Below are 18705 nucleotides of genomic sequence, written 5' to 3' on the forward strand. Positions count from 1 at the left end.
CACAGAAATGTAAATTAAAAACTACTTGGGGATTAAACAATCTAATCTTAAAGAATGGGTGAGTTAAAGAACAAATCATAGAAACAATAATTTCATTGAAGAGAATGATAATAGAAACTGCATATCAAAGCCTATGCCATACAGCAAAAGCAGTGAGAGGAAAATTTCTCTCTCTAAATGTTTACATCAATAAAATAAAGATAGAGAAAACCAGTGAATTAGATATACAATTAAAAAGTATTACCATATTTCCCCGATAATAAGACACTGTCTTATTAATTTTTTTTTTGGAAAGAAAAACACCAGAGGGCTTATTTTCAGGGGAGGGCTTATGTTGTCCTGCCTCAGCTCTCCTCCGAGGCACTGCTCTCAATGGCGACAGCAAGCATCACTGGGGAAGAACAGGATGACGCGCTCACTGCTGCAGCTCTGATTGGATGCAGCTCGGAGCACGGCATGCGTTTCACGGGGCGGGGGGGAGAGACGGTGCACACAGAGGGTACCGCAATGTAGCGTGTAGCGCAGGGGATCACCTTCACTACAGTAGCAATCTCAATAGGGCTTATTTTCAGGGGAGGGCTTATTTTAGAGGAATCTTACACAGTAAGGGGAGGGCTTATTTTCGGGATAGGTCTTATTATCGGGGAAACACGGTAGAAAAGGACAAATTAAAAATCCCTAATTAAAGACTAAATTGGAAACCCTAAAATTAAAAGGTGAGATTAATAAAATTAAGTGTAAAAAAAAAACCCCACTGAATTAATAAATCAAACTAGGAGTTTGTTTTATGGGGTGGGGGGAACCCAGTAAAATAGATAAACCTTTGGTTAATTTGATTTTTTTTTCATTTTTCAAATGCTTTATTAACTTCTGATTTACATCCTTCATTTCCACCAGATGGGGGGGCAGAGCCAAGATGGAGGAGTAGAAGCACAACCTTCCCGCAGCTCTGGCTTCCACCCTCCCCAATCCATGTAAAAAGGGGACTCTAAACAAACTTTGGAGCTGCAGAACCCACAAAATGACACAGAGAAGCTAACCTCCCACTGAGGACAGCCTGGCAGGCCGGCAGGAATCCAGCACAGCCCTCTGGGAGCCGAGCCCAGCCCCACCCCGAGGCTTTAGCCCCAGGGAGGGCCTGACCAGCCACCAGCCAGAGGGACTCCAGATCAGCAGCAGCTGTGGCCATTTCCAGATTTCTCAACACATAGACACAAAGGACAAAGTGAGAGGTCAGTACAGTCTGGACTTTGGGACCAGTAAGTGGGAGTGCGTGGCTTATACCCCCGGGGCGAGAAGCCGGTACAGCCAGCCAGTGCCATGTGGCAGCTTCAGCTCTTGGACTGCAGAGTGTAGGGGGACCAAGCACCAGTATGAGGGGTAATCGCTCTTGCTTTAACCTGCTTGGATCTGGATTGCAGTCTAGGGTGGAGGTTCTGGGGTATGTGACCAGCTTGCCAGAGTGTGTGGAGACCTCAGAGAGGACTACTGTGGCAAAAACCCCAAAAGTCAAGTAATTGAGTGGCAAAATGAGCAGGCAAAGGAAACAAAGTAGACAGAAGATTCAAACAATACACTCCTATTTTGGGGACAAAAAGGAGCAAAGCATGGAACAGGAGGAAAACAATGAAGTCAGAACTCCTGCAACAAAAACTTCAAAGGAAAATACAAGCTGGTTACAGGCCATAGAGGACCTTAAGAAAGATTTTGAAAACCAAATAAGAGAAGTGGAGGAAAAATTGGGAAGAGAAATGAGAACAATGCAAGAAAATTATGAAATGAGAGTCAATAACCTGACTGAGGAAAATAATACCGTAAAAAACAGACTGACTCAAATGGCAAAAGAGGCCCAAAAAGGCAATGAGGAGAAGAATGCCTTAAAAAGCCAAATTTGGCAGATGGAAAAAGAATCTCAAAAGCTCAATGAGGAGAATCATTGCTTCAGAATTAGATTGGAGCAAATGGAAGCTAACAACTTTATGAGAAATCAAGATGCTGTGAAACAGATCCAAACAAATGAAAGAATAGAAGGCAATGTGAAATATTTCATGGGAAAAACCACTGACCTGGAAAATAGATCCAGGAGAGAGAATTTAAAAATTATTGGACTACCTGAAAGCCATGACCAAAGTAAGAACTTAGAAATCCTCCAGGAAGTTCTCAAAGAAAACTGCCCTGATGTTTTAGTACCAGAGGGCAAAATAGAGGTTGAAAGAATCCACCAATCACCCCCTGAAAAAGATCCCAAAAAGAAAACTCCTAGGAATATTATAGCCAGGTTCTGGAATTCCCAGATTAAGGAGAGAATATTATAAGCAGCCAGGAAGAAACAATTTGAATATTGTGGAAACACAATCAGGATAACCCAGGATCTGGCAGCTTCTACACTGAGGGATCGAAGGGCTTGGAATATGATATTCCAGAGGTCAAAGGAGCTGGGATTAAAGATTCTACTTTCAAAATCTTTCTTAAGGTCCTCTATGGCCTGTAACAAGCTTGTATTTTCCTTTGAAGCTTTTGGTGCAGGAGTTCTGACTTCATTGTTTTCCTTCTGTTCCATACTTTGCTCCTTTTTGTCCCCAAAATAGGAGTGTATTGTTTGAATCTTCTGTCTGCTTTGTTTCCTTTGCCTGCTCATTTTGCCACTCAATTACTTGACTTTTGGGGTTTTTGCCACAGTAGTCACCTACCCAGCAAAACTGAGTATCATGTTTCAGAGGAAAATATGGTCATTCAGTGGAATAGAGGACTTTCAAGCATTCTTGATGAAAAAACCAGAGTTGAATAGAAAATTTAACATTCAGATACAAGAAGCAAGAGAAGCATGAGAAGGTAAATGGGGAAAAGGAATCATAAAGAACTTATCAAAGTTGAACTATTAACATTCCTACATGGAAAAACAATAATTGTAACTTAGGAAACTTTTCTCAGTAGTTGAAGGAATTAGAAATATATATATTTGTCTATATATGAGGGCATATGGGCATATGAATTCATATGTGAATGTATGTACATATGTTTACAGGTATACATAGAGGTCACAGGACCAATTTAACAGGAAGGAATGATACTTAAAAGGTGAAATTAAGAGGTGAGAAAATATAATGAGAGGAGATGGGGAGAGACAGATTGGGGTAAATTATCTCATACAGAAGAGGCAAGGGAAAATGGTTACAATGGAGGGGAAGAATAGGAAGGCAAAAGGGAATGGGTCAACCTTAATCCCATTGAATCTGGCTTGAGGAGGGAGTGAAATACACACTAAATAGGGTATCTCACCCTCCAAGAGAACAGGGGGGGGAAGGGGATGAGAGGGGGGATGATAGAAGGGAGGGTAGGCTGGGGGGAGGGAAGTCGGAAGCACTTACTTTTGAAAATAGACAGGATCAAAGTAGAGAATAGAACACGTGGGAGGTAGGATAGGAGGGAGGGAAATATAGTCAGTATTTTACAATATATCTACTATGTTATTGTTTTGCATTAGCCACACATGTACAATCTATACTGAACTGCATATCTTCCCAGTAAGGGTGGGTGACAAGGAAGAAAGGGAATTAATCTGGAATTGAAAGTTTTAAAATCAAATATTCAAATATATATATGTTTGTGTATAGATATACTATTATTAATACCATCTTACATGTAATTGGAAAATAAGACATACAGGCAATGAGGCATAGAGATCCACTGGAAAAGTAGAAAGGGGTATGGGAGAAAATATGGGAGAGAGCAGATTGGAAGAGGGGATATCTTGTGGGACTGCTATTTTGGGGCAGTGGGTAGGGGAAAAATGGGGAGAAAATTTGTAACTCAAAATCTGGCGGAAACAAATGATGTAAATCAGAAGTTAATAAAGCATTTTTAAAAATTGGAAAAAAATTAAAAAAAAACAAAACATTTCCACCAGATTTTGAGTTACAAATTTTCTCCCCGTTTTTCCCCTACCCACTGTCCCAAAATAGCAGTCCCACAGGATATCCCCTCCTCTAATCTGCTCTTTCCCATATCTTCTCCCATACCCCCTTCTACTTTTCCAGTAGGGTATGGTGGATCTCTATGCCCTAGTGCCTGTATAAATTATTTCCCAATTACATGTAAAATAGTATTAATAATAGTATACATACACACACACACACACACACATATATATATATATTTTTTTTTCTTTAAGAAATTGGGGTTAAGTAACTTGCCCAAGGTTACATGGTCAGTTATTTCTGGGTGTGGTGCTAAGTATCTGAGCCTGGGATTCGATCCCCAGGTCATCCCGACATTGGGGCCAGTGCTCTTACTGGCTGTGCTACCTGGCCGCCCATATATTTATATATATATATATATATATAGTTAAGCATTTGATTTTAAAACTTTGAATTCCAGATTCATTCCCTTCCTCCCTTGTCACCCACCCTTACTGGGAAGATAAGCAATTCAGTATAAGTTGTACATGTGTAGCTAATGCAAAACATTACCATAGTAGATATATTGTAAAAGACTGACTATATTTCTCTCTCTCCTATGCTATGTCCCACTTGTTCTGTTCTTTACTTTGATCCCATCCCTTTTCAAAAGTGGGTGCTTCCAACTTCCCTACCCCCCAGCCTGCCCTCCCTTCCATGATCCCCCCTCTCATCCCCCTCCCCCCTACTCTCGTATAGGGTGAGATACCCTATTTAGTGTGTATGTCATTCCCTCCCCGAGCCAAATTCATTGAGAATAAGGTTGACCCATTTCCTTTTGCCTTCCTATTCTTCCCCTCCATTGTAACCATTTTCCTTTGCCTCTTCTATATGAGATAGTTTACCCCATCCTGTCCCTCCCCATTTCCTCTCATTATATTCCTCTCTCACCTTTTTAGTTTTCACTAAAATTTTCACCTTTTAAGTATCATCCCTTCCTATTAAATTGGTCCTGTGCCTTCTATCTATGTATACCTGTAAACATATATACACACATTCACATATATATTCATACATACACCCATATACCCTCCGATATAAACACACACATATGTATATATATATATATATATATGTATATATTTATATTCCCTTCAACTATTTTCATAGTGAGAAAAGTTCATTAGTTACAATTATCATTTTTCCATGTAGGAATGTTAATAGTTCAACTTTGATAAGTTCTTTATGATTCCTTTTCCCTGTTTACCTTCTCATGCTTCTCTTGCTTCTTGTATCTGAATGTCAAATTTTTTATTCAACTGGATTTTTCATCAAGAATGCTTGAAAGTCCTCTATTCCACTGAATGACCATATTTTCCCCTGAAATATGATACTCAGTTTTGCTGGGTAGGTGACTCTTGGTTTTAATCCCAGCTCTTTTGACCTCTGGAATATCATATTCCAAGCCCTTCGATCCCTCAGTGTAGAAGCTGCCAAATTCTGAGTTATCCTGATTGTGTTTCCACAATATTCAAATTGTTTCTTCCTGGCTGCTTGTAATATTCTCTCCTTGATCTGAGAATTTTGGAACTTGGCTATAATATTCCTAGGAGTTTTCTTTTTGGGATCTTTTTCAGGGGGTGATTGGTGGATTCTTTCAACCTCTATTTTGCCCTCTGATTCTAAAACACGAGGGCAAATTTCCTTGAGAATTTCTTGAAGTATGATTTCTAGGTTCTTTCTTTGATCATGGCTTTCAGGTAGTCTGATAATTTTTAGATTATCTCTCCTGGATCTATTTTCCAGGTCAGTGGTTTTTCCCATGAAATATTTCACATTGCCTTCTATTCTTTCATTTGTTTAGATCTGTTTAACAGCATCTTGATTTCTCATAAAGTCATTAGCTTCCATTTGACCCAATCTAATTCTGAAGCAATGATTCTCCTCAGTGAGCTTTTGAGATTCTTTTTCCATGTGGCAAATTCAGCTTTTTAAGGCATTCTTCTCCTCGTTGCCTTTTTGAGCCTCTTTTGCCATTTCAGTTAGTCTGTTTTTTATGGTGTTATTTTCCTCAGTCAGGCTGTTGACTCTCATTTCATAATTTTCTTGCATTGTTCTCATTTCTCTTCCCAGTTTTTCCTCCACTTCCCTTATCTGCTTCTTAAGGTCCTCAATGGCCTATAACCAGCTCATATTTTTCTTGGACGCTTTTGATGCAAGAGTTCTGACTTCACTGTCTTCCTCCTGTTCTGTGCTTTGATCCTTTTTGTCCCCAACATAGGAGTCTAATGTTGGATTGCTCTGCTTGGTTTGCTTCATTTGCCCGGTCATGTCGCCCCTCAGTCACGTGACCCCTGGGCTTTTTGCCACAGTAGGACTCTGCCACCAGATAGGGGAGCTTCGTACCAAATGCTGGGTTTTTCTTTCAGCTACCAGAGGTATTAGTTGGGTGCCTTCTCTGAAGCCTTCACACACTCTGGCAAGCTGGTCACACACCCCAGGACCCCCACCCTAAACCACAATCCAGATCCAAGCAGGTTAAAGCAAGAGTGATTACCCCTCAGACTGGTCACTTGGTCCTCCTACACTCTGCAGGCCAGGAGCTGAAGGTGCCAAGTGGCAATAGCTGTGCAGCAGCCCTCAGCAGCTTCTAGCACCAGGGGCAAAAGCCTATGCACTCCCAACTTATAGATCCCAAAGTCCACACTGCATTGACCTCTGACTTTGTCCTTAGCATCTATGTGTTGATAATTCTGGATTACCACAGCTGCTGGTGATCTAGAGTCCCTCCAGCTGGTGGTTGGTCAGGCCTGCCCTTGGGCTAAAACCTAGGGTGGGGCTGGGCTCAGTTCCCAGAGCGCTGTGCTGGCCAATTCTTGCCAGCCTGCCAGGCTGTCCTCAGTGGGAGGTTAGCTTCTTTGTGTCATTTTGTGGCTTCTGCAGCTCCAAAGTTTGTTTAGAGTCCCCTTTTACATGAATTGGAGGTGGTGGGAGCCAGAAATGCACGGATGTCCTGTTTTCACTCTGCCATCTTGACTCCTAATTTGATTTTTTTTTGAAAAGAAAAGAAAACCAAATCACTAGTATTAAAAATGAAAAGGGTAAATAAACCACTAACAAAGATGAAACTGAAGCAATTATTAGGAGTTATTTTGCCCAATTATATGCCAATAAATTTAACACTTTAGATGAAATGGAAGAAAATTTACAAAAAATGTAAATTAGCAGAAGAAATAGAACATCTAAATAGACTTATTTTAGATAAAGGAGTTGAACATACCATAAATGAGTTTCCTAAGAAAAAAAGCACCAGGACCAGATGGACTCACAAGTAAGTGGATTCTGGTCAAACATTTAAAGATCAACCAATTCCAATAGTAAATAAATTATTTGGAATAATAGGCAAAGAAGGGATCCTAACAAATTCTTTTTATGAAGCAAATATGATTCTGACATCTAAACCAGGAAGATTACAAATAGAGAAAAATAGTGTAGACCAATTTCATAATGGATATGAATGTAAAAATCCTAAATAAAATGCTAGCTAAAATATTGCAACAATAAATTACAAAGATTATACATTATGACCAAGTGGATTTATACCAAGAATGTAGGAATGCTTTAACATAAGGAAAACTATTAACATAATTGATTATATCAATAACACAAGTTTTTTTAAACATGATTATATCAATAGATGCAGAAACAGTTTTTGATAAAGTACAACATTCATTTCTATTAAAAACATTTGAAAGTATAGGTATAAATGGATTTTCCCTTAAATTGATAAAAAGCATTTATATAAAACTATCAGCAAGCATTATTTGTAATGGGTATAAGCTAGAAGATTTCCCAAGATGATCAGGTGTAAAACCAGGATGCCCACTTTCACTAGTATTACTCAATATTGTATTGGAAATCCTAACAATAGCTGTAAGAGAAGAAAAAGATATAGAAGGAATAAGAACAGGGAATGAGAAAAAAAAACTATCTCTTTTTGCAGATAATATGATGACATATTTGGAAAATCTGAAAGACTGAAATAAAAAGTTGAAACAGTTTATTAAATTTAGCAAATTAGCAGGATATAAAGTAAATTCACATAAATCATCAGCATTCCTATATATCACCAACAAAACCCTGCAAGAAGAGATAGTAAGAGATACTCCATTTAAAATAATTCTAAACAGTATAAAATATGTGGGAGTATACCTGCCAAAACAAACCCAGGAATTATATAAACAAAATTATTTAAAAAATTTTACACAAATAAAATCAGATTTTAATGACTGGAGAAATATTAATTGTTCATGGGTAGGCAGGGCTACCTGAAATGACAATTTCACCTAATCTAATTCGTATATTCAATGCCATCCCAATTAAATTACCAAAAATTATTTTTCTGAATTAGAAAAAATAATAATAAAATTCATTTGGAAAAACAAAAAATCAAAAGTATCAAAGGAAATAATGAAAAAAATGTAAAAGAAGGAGGTTTAGCAATACCATATCTTAAACTATATTATATGGCAGTGATTAGCAAAATAAGAAATAGAAATGGCTAAGAAATAGAAATCAGTGGAACAGAGTAGACATACAATTTATAGCAACAAATAAATATACTACCTTTGTATTTCACAAATGTAAGACGAGATTTGGGGATAAGAATTCATTATTTGGTAAAAATTGGGAAAACTGAAAGCAGTATGGCAGAAATTGGGCGTAGATCAATATCTTACACCATTTGCCAAGATATGGTCAAAATGGATATATGACCGAGAGATATTACAAGAAAATTTGAAGAACATGGAACATATTACTTATTAGACTAATGGACAGGTGAATAATTTATAAATAAACAAGAGATAGACAGCAAAATGAAGTATTAAATGGATAATTTTGATTACATCAAATCAAAAAGGGTTTGTACAAATAAAATAAGTGTAGCCCGGATTAGAAGGAAAGCAAAAAATTGCGGGAAAACACTTATAGACAGTTTCTCAGATAAAGTTTTCATTCAAATATATAAAGAACTTTGTCAAATCTGTAATATGTCATTCCCCAACTGACAAATGGTCAAAAGATAGGAACAGGCAGTTTTCTGATGAAGAAATCAAAACAATTAATAGTCATATAAAAAAACTCTAAATCGTTATTGATTTGAGAAATGCAAATTAAAACAACCTTGAGATATCATTTTATTCCTATCAAATTGGCTAAAATGATTGAAGGGGAAAGTGACAAATGTTGGAAAGGTTGTGGAAAAACCGGGACACTAATTCTTTATTGGTGGACTTGTGAATTGATCCAAACATTTTGGAAAGCAATCTGGAATTATGGCCAAAGAGTTATTAAACTGCCTATATACTTTGATTCAGCAATACCACTATTAGGTCTCTTTCCAAAGATGGTTACAGAAACAGGAAAAGTTCAAATATGTTCAAAATATGTTCAAAAATGTTTAAAGCTGCTCTATATTTTACATATCTCTCTCTCTCCATATATATATTTGTGTCTAATAGTAACCATCTCTAGGGTAAGGAAAGGGGAAAAGAAATTTATGTGATAACTATTATATGTTTAAAAGGAATAGCAAGATGCACATAAACAGATTTGCAGTTTCATGTGCACTAAACTTTTTTAAATTATGTCATGTTATAGAAATGTTTTTTTATTCCATCAATTGAAAATTTAAAAAGTAAGTATAAAACAAGACACATGGGAAGCCTTATTTGAATTAGATGCAAAGTGAAGTAAGCAGAACTTACACACACACACACACACACAATGACTACAGCAACATAAATATAAAGAACAAACAACACTGGAAATTTAAACTGAGTGCTACAGAACTTCAACAAAAAAAGTTGGGTCCTGAAGAAGAAATATCATCATAAGATTATACCTCTAGAACATGAAGGGACCTCAGAAACCATCTAGTCTGACTTTTCACTCTATAGATGAGGAAACTGAGGCCCAGGGAAGTAAAGTGATTTTTCAAGGTCATGTAGGTCATATGAGTCAGAGTTGTGATTTGAACCCAGGCCCCTTGACTCCAGAGCCACTTTTCTTTCCAATATACCATGCCTTCCTCCTTTCTTTAGAGGGCAAGGGGTGGGGGTAAGGGGATACTATAGATGTGGAATACTGCATACACTTTTGTACTTGACATTGGTTAGTTTTACTCAATTGCTTTATTTTCCTCTTTTTTGTTCTTGGTTGTAAGGGATGACTTCCTGAGCAGGGAGGAAAGAAGGGATATATTGAGAAATGGAGGTGATATATAAATAAAAGACATCATTAACATTAAAAGAAGATGGGATTTTAATTGGGACTTGGAGGAAACCAGTAGACAGAGATGAGGAGAGAAAGCATTCTAGCCAGAGAAAATACCCAGAGTCAAGAGATGGACAGTCTTGTTCAAGGAACAGCAAAGAGGCCAGAGTCACTTGAGCAAAGAGCACACATTAGGGAGTAAGATGTAAGAAGAGTAGAAAAGCTGAGGAGGGGCAGGTTATAAAGGGTTTTGAATACCAGAGAATTTTGCATTTGATCCTAGAGGCAAGAGGGACTCACTGGAGTTTATTGACTAAGAGGGTGACATGTTTGCCCCTGTGCTTTAGGATAATCACTTTGGCAGTTCAATGGAAGATAGTGGAGAGAGACTTAACGCAGGCAGAACTACAAGCAAGCTAATGCAATAGTCCATACATGAATTAATGAGGGCCTGAACCGAGGCCAGTGGCAAGAAAAGCATGTATCTGAGAGGTGTTGCAAAGGTGAGATCGATGAGCCTTGGCAACAGTGTGGATATATGGAGTGTGAAAGATAGTCAGGAGTTGAGGTGGATGAGAGCTGAGTCGAGAACCTGAAGGCCCAGGAGGATGGATCTTTTCCCTACACTGAACATCTTTGCCTGCCATGGTTAAGTAAACCTCCTTTTGTTTCTATTAGATTATGAGTCTTCATTCTCACCTACTAGAGGGCTTACTTAACTTGCCTGAGTCAGGTACAGCCTATTACAATTAGTGACAATTGGGGGGGCTGGGGAGGGGAGAAGGAACAGAGCTGGACAATGCAGGAAAAAATGTGGACCTCCAAGCTTCTGATATTACCTCTGATGATAGTGGCTGCTTACTTTGAGGATTCCACTATTGTCTCTGAAGAATTAGTGAGTACATTGTCTATGACTACTAAGCAAATAAGAGACCAATAAATCCTTAAGAACTATATCTTGAAGATAACAGCAGGAAACTGTGTTTTAGGCTCACCAACTGTGTGGTCCCTCAGGTGTCCAGTCTGGTAATGTAAGCCTCCCCCAAGTTCTACTAAGAGATTTCTTTAAAACTCAAAGCAGATGGCAGGGATTGAATTTTGGGGATTAAAAGTGATTTTTCCTCTTATAGAAAAAAGACAAATGCCTGAGAATGAGATGTGCCCTGAATTTGCTGGCACCTGATGCCTTCATGTTGCTAATGATCATCACCTTGAGGGAATCCTACCAAGGAGAAAGCTCCTGTCAGCTTTGAGTGTTTTCTACAATGTAAATTTGACATAAAAACTCAGTAGTTTAAATGGAATGCTTTTTGTCCTTTGGATCTTACTATGAGATTTGCATTTAAATGAGGGAAAAAATGTTTAGATTTTTTGGAAATGGCAGTACAGTTGAATAACCTCTACTCAGTTCTATAATTTTACATGGACATAACCAGCCATTTCAGGGATGGCATGAAGAATCCTAACAATGAGAGTATACAAATCAAGACAGATGCCTGCAATTTTAGTATTGTCAAACTGTGCTGAAGGAATAGTTTGAGAACTTTTACAACATTCAGGAAACCCTTTAGGAAAGCCATGTGAATTGCATTGTGATTCTTTGGTGTGAAGCACTGGTTAGAGGCTCTGAAAAGACTGCTTCATTTCTTTCTGGAGCTCTGCCTCTGGATGTATGGACAAATATGCCAATTTTTTCCTAGTTGATTTGCTGAATACAAGGGCTGCTCTATCTGTAAAAGGAGAGAGACAGACTGTGTCTCTGTTTATGTGTCTCTGTCTCTATCTCTTTCCACTAGTGGAAACTTTCCCTGCAGAGAGTTTTATTCCCCTTCCCCCAGCAGAACTAACTACTATTTGTACATGGCAGATCAAACCATGTATTGGCCTAGAGCAGTCTGGCTTTGTGTGTTTTTGCTTTTGCTTTGTGTCTCTTTCCCTCAGGATGATCCTGAGCTGAAAATTCCTAGTATTGGTGGCAACCTTTTGAGTTCAAGATGTCAGGGGGTGGCTAGATAGCACAGTGAATAGAGCACTGGCCCTGGAGTCAGGAGGACCTGAGTTCAAATCTGACCTCAGACATTTAACCACTTACTACCGTGTTTCCCCGATAATAAGACACTGTCTTATTATATTTTTTGGACAGAAAAACACCGCTTATTTTCAGGGGAGGGCTTATTTTAATGAACATTGACAGCAATTTTAATAAACAGGTAAATGTGAACAAAAAAATGTACCTTTATTCAATAAGCAAATCACTGGGGAAGAACAGGATGACGCGCTCACTGCTGCAGCTCTGATTGGATGCAGCTCGGAGCGTGGTGTGCGTTTCATGGGGGGGTGGGACGGTGCATACAGAGGGTACCGTAATGTAGCGTGTAGCACAGGGGATCACCTTCACTACAGTAGCAATCTCAATAGGGCTTATTTTCGGGGGAGGGCTTATTTTAGAGGAATCTTACACAGTAAGGGGAGGGCTTATTTTCGGGATAGGTCTTATTATCGGGGAAACACGGTAGCTGTATGACCTTGGGCAAGTCACCTAATCCCAATTGCCTTGCCTTACCCCCACCAAAAAAAAAAATACATAAAAAAGAATCCTAAAGAGTTCAAGATGGGGGCAGCCAGGTAGCACAGTGAATAAGAGCACCAGCTCCAGTGTTGAGAAGACCTGGAGATCGAATCCCAGGCTCAGACACTTAGCACCCACCCAGAAACACCTGGCCATGTAACCTTGAGCAAGTTACTTAACCCCAATTGCTTAGGGGCGGCCAGGTGGCTCAGCGAGTAAGAGCACCGGCTCCAGTGTCGGGATGACCTGGATCAAATCCGGGCTCAGATACTCAGCACCACACCCAGAAATAACTGGCCGTGTAACCTTGAGCAAGTTACTTAACCCCTATTGCTTTGAAAATTAAAAAAAAAAAAGAGTTCAAGATGTCAGAAGCATGAGGCTACCTCAAAGGGAATTGAGTGGAAGCAAGAAGTATTTTCTTTTGGGGGGAGGGTGACTACTAAAGAGAAGAGGAACCAAATCCCTGGTGTAATCACTCAGAATTCTTTGGGGTTTGCTAAGCTATCCCATATTAGGGTCCCAGACCTCATCAACTATGGTGGACCAGTCAAGGGCAATGACTCTGTGTTCCAGCACCCAGTCAAGGACTAGAGGGCAAAGTTAGGTTCAAGAATGAGGTATGATGCTTACCCCAGCATAAAAAGGTCGAATCAGGCCCCACAGACATAGTTTACTGCAGTGTGGACACTGGCATGGGCAGTGATAAAAGCAGGCCCATTGTAACCCTTTGTCGATTATAATCTACAACTTATTGGTCCCTCTACATTGCTACCAGCATAGAACTCAGGGGTCCTCAGACCATGACAATATCAAATACTTTTGATGAGTCTGATTTTTGTCTTTCTTGATATTGATACTAAGAGGATTGATCATTGAACTAAATAATCTGTTGTTATATGTATCATGTAATGTTGCATGATTTAACTTACTTATCTCCCTGACATTTTTTAAGGCCCAACTATATTCCCACTTTATACAGGAAGTCTTCTCCAATCCCTCTCAATTCTAGTGCTTTTCCTCTGTTAATTACTTCTTATTTATCCCATACATAGCTTGCTCTATGTGTGTATGCATATATACACATGAGTACATATGACTATTTGCATGTTATGACCTCCATTAGATTGAAGCACCTTGAGGTAGAGACTGGTTTATTGGGGGGGGGGTGATTGTCTCTTTTTGTGTCCTCAGCACTTAGCACAATGCCTGACAAATATTAGGGGCTTAACAAATATCTATTGCTTATTTGAACAATATGTTCTCAGTTGAATTAATTGGTTCTTTCTTTTACATTTCACATTTCACAGAATGTTAGAGTTTGAACAGAATTCAGTGGCCATTTATTCCAACTCATATTCAAAACGGAATTCCCACCAGGAGATAGCTGGTAATCCAATGTCTGTTTGAAGACCTCTGGTGATAGCCAGGGAGGTGAAGAAGCTCATTCCATTTATAGATGACACTGTGATTGTTTGTGAACTTTCCATACTTTTGAATGATACCTTCTTTGAGATAACCTTTGAAAACTTAACTCTAGTACTTTAAAAATCATGTCGTTTTTTAACAGAAATTTCTTTTGTACACATTAGGAACAGTTAGGTGGCACAATGGATGGAGTAGTTCAAACCTGACCTCAGGCACTTGATAGCTATGTGACCCTGGGCAAGACACTTAACTCATGTTTCCTTCTCTGAAAAATTTTTAGCACCTACATCCCAGGGTGATCAAATGAGATAAAAATTGTAAAGTGCTTAGCACAGTGCCTGATACAGAGCAGGCATTATATAAATGTTAGTTATTATTATGTTGTTATTATAATTATTATTTGCTCAGTTCTAGCTACTCTCCCCAATTTATTTTAAGTATCATTATGACTAACGTGTTCAGTACTGAGATGGTACAGTTCAAATACGTCCATTATTGTCCCTTAGAAGAATGAACATAACTGTCTCCCACCTATCAGAAAGTTCAAGGATTTTCTATTCACTTGCTTCCCCTATTCCATACACAAAAGCCTCCAAATAGTCAATATGGCATAGGTCTTTTATAGTCCCAAACTTACAGGCAAAAGTCACACTTTCCTCCCAAATACAGACTTGAACAAACTCAACAAAAAAACATTTTATAAAAATGGTTACCCCTAGTTATTGTTGTTCAACAGTTTTCAGGCATGTCTAACTCTGGCCCCAGAAGTCATTGTCATTGTTCACTTAGTACTTAAAATGGGCCTATCCTAAAGCATATAAATACAGAAAAATAAAAGAAATAAAAATTGGAATTTTATTAAAGAGCAAAAGTGAGGAAACAAAACTGAAAAAAAGTAAAATTGAGCTTCACCTCTGAGAGAAAAGGGAGCAAAGTTACAAATGTGGACGGTAAACAATCAAATGACTTTTATTCTAATTAGTGCCAGATTAGATGATATTATTTGCTAGAGATAGATGGTAGTACTAGCTAATTAGGAATTTAGCATACATTATCAGACAGGGAAGGATACTGAGGGTGTAGATGACCTATCCCAAAGCCACATGAAATTGTAGTGATACCTTAAAGAGTAAAAGCTATTTCACCCAAGGAGTTTTATCAGCTAACAGTTGATGCTATCCAGGTCATAGCCATGAAAGTGCTACCTGATAACTTTGTATAATATGACTGACTTTCTTGACCATTATGGGTCAAGAAAGGTCCCACAGTAGTATTAAGCAGATTCTGATGGAACTAGAATGGCTTCATATGTCACCAAGAAGGTTGAGATTTGTACTTGTTATGTGCAAAGTAAAATATTATCAATTCATACTGAAAATTTGGAGAATATAGGTACCAGAAACATGCCAGTGTGTGCAAAGTAAAACACTACTAATTCAAACTGCATTGCCAGCTCATACTGAATATTTGTGCACTAGAAGTACCAGAGACCCTTTACATTGTGTCTGTATTGGTTTATTTCTAGAAGGAGATATCAATTGTAATTGACTACAAGTATTTGCAGGTGTACACATCTGAGAACCAGATTGTGAAATATTTGTAAAAGAATTCTTTTAAATTTTAAATTCTTAGCATATGGACTTTCTGCTAGAATCCATTTGAACTAAGGCAAGTGGCACAATGGATAGAATGCTGGGCTTAGAGTCATGAAGATCCATCTTTGTGAATTCAAATCTTACTAGCTGTGTAACCCTGGGCAATTCCCTTAACCCTGTTTGCCTCAGTTTCCTCATCTGTAAAATGATCTAGAAAAGGAAATGGTAAACCATTCCAGTATCTTTTGCCCCAAAAGGGGTCACAAAGAGTCAGACATGACTGAAAAATTATTGAACAAGACACCTTGAAAGCACATTGATTAAGAAAATATTAGCTTTGATTAGCATTAGGAAATCTGGAACAATACCTTGTTCTATCAAGGAGGCAACCTGAATGTTTCAATTGATGAATACATTTGCTACACTGAGACCAGAACAAAAATCTCAGTGAACCCATTATGTGGTTTCCCAGTACATATGTTCAATTCTACCAGGAATAATGTCACTGGCTTTACAACCTCTTTGCTAATGTTTGAGTGTGAGCTATGCCTACATACTGATTTGTGCTTTGGAGTCTCTGAAGATGAGAGACCCCATCTGTATTAAAAAAAAAGTTAAACAAGCTTACCATCTAGCTATACCTTCAGTCAAGAATGCTGAAAGAAACAATATTATGGTCAAATTCATTGGCAAGACCTTCAAGAAGGAAACAGAGTTCTACTGAGAAATCTTGGTATTCATGGTATTCACTCAAACTAGCAAATCAATGGGAATTTATTCATATTCAGCTGTGGAGAAACTGATCAGATTGTCAGTTGACAAAATAGACCCAGAAACTGGTAAGGGCCCTTCAAAGACAATTCACTATAATCACTAAAGTGAGTTAGCCTCCCTCACAAGCAAATTGACATTAATGAATACTCACCTATGCAATCATGTAAAATTATCCTGACCTAAACAATGGCTCAGAAGCAGAGATTTTGAGTGAAGAAGATGTTGTATCCTGTAACCCAAAAATAAGTTCAAATGCTGAGAGTGGATTGAACCCAGACATGCCACCTTTTCTACCAAGTACTTCAGCTGACCAAACTCCCAGAGTACATACATCCCACAGGGCATAGTAAATCTACTACCTAGCCTGTGCCCTCTACAAATTCAGGTTTAGGAAGGCAAGATTGATGAGGATTATGTGTCACTCATAATGCCAACTAGCACTGGTATAATAACAACAATGTTAAATTAATTGGACACAGAAAAGCAAGGACCAGCTGATCAGTGATCAGACTGACTTATGACGAACAAGATAAAACTGATGAAACAGTCATACTTGTGTCTGGATGATAACACAAATTGTTGACTCATGCAATGAATGCTGCGTGTTCAATCTGCTCCTGATTTATTAATTTTCTCATGTTTATTTGCATTAGCACCATGCAGGTATTGTATAGCTTCTTAATTATTCTGAGTTTTGCCATTAACTGTGTCAATCAGTCAATAAACATTTATGAAATACTCAGTTTGCACCAGGCACCATGCTAAGCACTGGGGATACAAAGAAAGGAAAAAGACAGTCCCTGCCCATGAAGGGCTCATATTCTTTTTTTTTTAACTTTATCAAATGCTTTATTAACTTCTAGTTTACATAATTCATTTCTGCAAGATTTTGAGTTACAAATTTTTTCCCTGTTTTTCCCCTACCCAACACCCCAAAATTGTGATCCCACTGGATATCCCCTCCTCCAATCTGCTCTCTCCCATATCTTCCCCCATCCCCCCTCTGATTTTCCAGTAAGGCACGGTGAATCTCTATGTCCCAGTGCCTGTATCTTATTTCCATCTTATTTCCCAGTTACATGTAAAATAATATTATATATATATATATATATATATATATAAACATTTTATTTTAAAACTTTGAATTCCAGATTTATTCCCTTCCTCCCTTGTCACCCACCTTTACTGGGAAGATAAACAGTTCAATATGGGTTGTACATGTGTAGCTATGCAAAACATTTCCATAGTGGATATATTGTAAAAGACTGACTATATTTCCCTCCATCCTATCCCATCTCCCACTCATTCTATTCTCTACTTTGATCTTGTCCCTTTTCAAAAGTGGGTGCTTCCAACTTCCCTCCTCCCCCAGCCTGCCCTTCCTTCCATCATCCCCCCTCTCATCCCCTTGAAGGGCTCACATTCTAATGAGGGAGATAACATGGGAAAACTGTGTGTAAACAAGTTCTATAAAGGATAAATAGAAAATAATCAGCAGAGGGAGAAGGATTTGGGAAAGCTTCCAGTAAAATGAGGGATTTTAACTGGGCTGGAAGGAAGCCAGGGAATCCAGGAGGCAGGAATGAGGGTGGGGGCTAAGCTTTCCAGGAATGGGACACAGCTGATGAAAATGTACAGAGTCGAGAGATGGGATGTTTTGTGTAAGGAACATCAAGGAATTCAAGGCCTCTTCGGAGGCTTGGCCATTCCTACTAGGAAAAGTAGGGAATGGGGCTACACTATGCAGTCTGTGAGTGCTAAACAGAGGAGACTATATCATGGTAAAAATTAGCCTGGAAGCCTGTACCAATGAGAAAGTGACATTCATACAGGGAAAACTTCATGTCTCTAAGCTCTTCAAATACCTCAACATCATGCCATATTGAGCCACCTTCATTGCTGACAATGAGACATGGGTTGTCACATCTTTCATGGCACGTGGTTCTGCAAAGGATCTCATCTGCATGTAGTTCTTGGATGGCATGAATACATCCTGCAAGGAATTATAAAAGCATTAAATTACATCCATCATATCATCTATGTATACAAGAATGTTAAAGCCAGTTACATCCTAATCTTAGAAGATGGGAAGGTCTATCTGTCAGGCTCTGGCCTGTTCAGCAGCCTCAGCATGATCAGTCATGGACAGCAGCCATTAATATTATAT

At 38.5% G+C, this 18705-nt stretch overlaps 1 pseudogene; it reads left to right on the forward strand.

Annotated features, from left to right (window-relative positions):
• Window positions 1–372: 372 nt before the first annotated feature.
• The window catches only part of LOC138151310 (STE20-related kinase adapter protein alpha pseudogene), an 18724-nt pseudogene continuing 391 nt past the window's right edge, over window positions 373–18705 (forward strand).

Source organism: Petaurus breviceps, unplaced genomic scaffold, assembly GCF_028583685.1.
Source record: "Petaurus breviceps papuanus isolate PSGF00001 unplaced genomic scaffold, PetGlider_PUasm1.0 90897, whole genome shotgun sequence".
NCBI classification, from domain to species: domain Eukaryota; kingdom Metazoa; phylum Chordata; class Mammalia; order Diprotodontia; family Petauridae; genus Petaurus; species Petaurus breviceps.